The sequence below is a fragment of the Lactuca virosa genome, chromosome 9 (assembly GCF_052849685.1).
Source record: "Lactuca virosa cultivar CGN04683 chromosome 9, Lactuca_virosa_CGN04683_v6, whole genome shotgun sequence".
Classification (NCBI taxonomy): Eukaryota; Viridiplantae; Streptophyta; class Magnoliopsida; order Asterales; family Asteraceae; genus Lactuca; species Lactuca virosa.
The window spans coordinates 302,255,306-302,258,530 of NC_136434.1; positions in this window are offsets into that span (position 1 = coordinate 302,255,306).

A 3,225-nucleotide genomic window follows, 5' to 3' on the forward strand; every position below is an offset into this window, starting at 1 on the left:
CCGGTTCCGACCATCCTTATATCCATGAAAAGGTATCGGTACGACTCCGATTTCGATTCCAACTTGGTCCAAAATTCAATTCCTCAAGGATCCGAAGCCTGCTAATACCCAATCCCTAATCACCATCCCCAACATGGGAACAATTCGAAACAAGGCGTTACAACCACGGCATGGTGGCAGGACTTATCACGTCTGTTTTTTCTTTTAATGCCCACGATGTGGCCTATGGGTGGCCACGACGAGGAGCCCTGCTGAGGTTGACTTTGACCTTAACTGTTGACTTTGACAAATGGTGAAAATTTTTGGTCAAGTTTGAGGTTTTAGGGTGTAGACTGAGAGGGTACTTCTTTATTGATGTTAGGTGTCTCTTTGTACCTGTATACCCAATGTGTGAGTTGTTGTGTGCTATTTGTTATTTGCGAGGTGAGTCTTCTCGCTATACTATTTGTTTATTATTTATTGAATCTGTTATATGCGAAAATGAGTTGCTGATAACTCTTGGACTGCTGTAAGTCCATGGGACTGCTGATAGTCCCCATGGTTGCTGATAACTCGTGAGGTGTGCAGTTAATCCACCAGGCGTGCTGTTAGCCCATTGGGACCGCTTATAGTCTCCAGAGTTTGTTGATAACCTTTAGGTGATTATCATGATGTGTTGTATGTGATATTTTGTGGAACTCAATAAGTTTTGTGCTTACAATTGTGGATTAAATATTTTTGCAGGTACTTATCATATTGCAAAGGCGGGACTGTACACACACATCAACAGATTATGATTTGAGATTCCGCATTTTCTTCTTATTACCTCTGATTTTGGAATAATGGTTTATGAAGAAATGGTTATAACTTTACTAAAAGTGGATGTTATATTATTTTAAAAATGAAAGAAATTAGCACTGGTTTTTGGGATGTTTCATTTTTTAATAATACATGTTTTCTAATCACTATTACCAATCTAGAATCTAGAATATTTCTTAGGGTGGATGGTGTGGAAGCTTCTTTGTCAGAAAAAATCATCTGTGTCGAAAGATTTGAAGCCATTAGTTAACAACTATATTAAAAAAACTATAAATAAACTTTATTTGTTCTTTTTTTTCCAACTATATATACTAACTTTACTCAACTTCAAATTTATTCCTATTTTCTTTTCTTGTTTTAAAACTCTATTTCCTTTTATCATAATGTTTTTTCAAATAAATTTGATTCAAATGTGAGCAATAAATGGTTTCATAAAAATAATCAATTTGTATACTCATCTTCTTCCAAATCCCTAATTAACTACAACTTTTTGACAGTAGCTTCTCGAGCTGCTATAGCTGCTGAAAGACCGCTTATACAAGATTACTTTGTTGCTAATGCATAGTTTGGCGACGACCAATTTAGAAGAAGGTTCTAGATGAGTAGAAACTTATTCTTGCATATTGTTGAGGATATGTAAAGAAAATATGCAATTTTTTTTAAACTTATGGTGATAAAAAGCAAAAACGTTTCACGTCAAAGCCTCTACAACTTATACTATGGTATTATTGAGCTATATGGAGATGAATTTTTACGTAAAACAACATCTAACGATATTCGATTTTTATATGTTACACACAAATCTAGACATGGAATCTAAGTATGATGGTAGCAAGCCAGTATCGTCGATGTTATCATAGAGCACCGTCGATGATACTTGAAGTTATAGCATCCCAAGATTTGTGTGTATGACATGCATATTTTGGTGTCGTTGGTGGCAACATTGATCTAAACTTCCTCTGCCAATTACCATTAATGACGAACTACTTGGAAAAACACCAAAATGTTCATTTGTTTTAAACGGAGAAGAATACAAGCATGAGTACTTTCTTATGGATGAGATATATCCAAGTTGGGCACAACAAGCAGCAAGAAAGGACGTTGAATGACATTTGGCGTACTAAAAAGTTGTCGGGCATAATAAGACTCATTATGCAGTCTACGGATGTTGTTATGTATAAAGATATAATGTATACTTGTCTTATATCATACAAAATGATACTAAAAGATGAAGATGTTGTATCTTTGAATACATGATACCGATCTCTCAACCGAAGTAGAAATAAATGGATATATGATTCTAGAATTGTATGAATCTAGAACTTACTACCAACTTCAATCGAATCTTCTATATTACATTGAGCATGCCTACATGTTTAGATAACTAGTTGATTTTAATTATCGTTTTAATAATGATTTCAATTTCCATGTTTATGTTTCTCGTTTGTAGTTGTTTGTTTTTTTTAATCAAATGATTTTATTAATTTTTTTTATGTATTATTTTTTAATTGTTTTTGAAAACAAAATTGAAAAGATTGGTAGGGTTCATAAAAATGAGTTTTTTATGTGGTGGGTTGAGAAAAATAAAATAGAATAATAAGAGAAAAAATTGTGGCAAAACTGTTGGAATGATTGAAATATGGCAAGTCTATTCGTATCTTTGTCTCAATTACTAGTTGTACTTTTCTCCATATATGAATGAATGAGTGTATGTGTTTGATTTTTATGTAAACAAGAGATAGAAAGCCACCTTTTTTTAATCCTTCACCCTTATAATCTTAACTATAATAAAAATTGGTTATAGGTAATAAACAACGAGTAAACCACAAAATGGTACTCTCATATGATATGTTTTTGGTTCCATAAAATACCCTTGAATTCATTTGTAGAATATAGTTGGCGCACTTGGGGCATGTTGACAGGTGTACTATTTAGATTTAGACTACGTGTCCCACTCGATGACGTGGAGAAAAATCAAACTTTACATACATTTTGTGGTGTAGCAAACCAAACTACCAATTAGATATGTTCACGTTTTGGGATGTGTGATCTTTAAAGATATAATTAGGTACAAACCCATGAAACAAGAAGATGATTTGTCCACTTGCGTGTTGTTTCATTACTATATGACCATTTGCTTTTCCATATGCAATATCACCCTATTTATATTATTTAGGCACAAATCAAAAGCAACAAAAATTATTAACAAATATGTTTAAAAATAAAAAGAAAAAAATTATTAATGAAATGATATTATTATTTTATCCTCCTACATTTGTTTTTATTCATCTTTTTACCAATTTAATCAAGATAAGTGTTAAAATTAAGAGATGTGATTAAGAGAGAAAATTAGTGGTATCAACATATCATTATTCTATATGAATAGAAATATAGATAAAAATAATATATAGAAGTATATTTAATTTT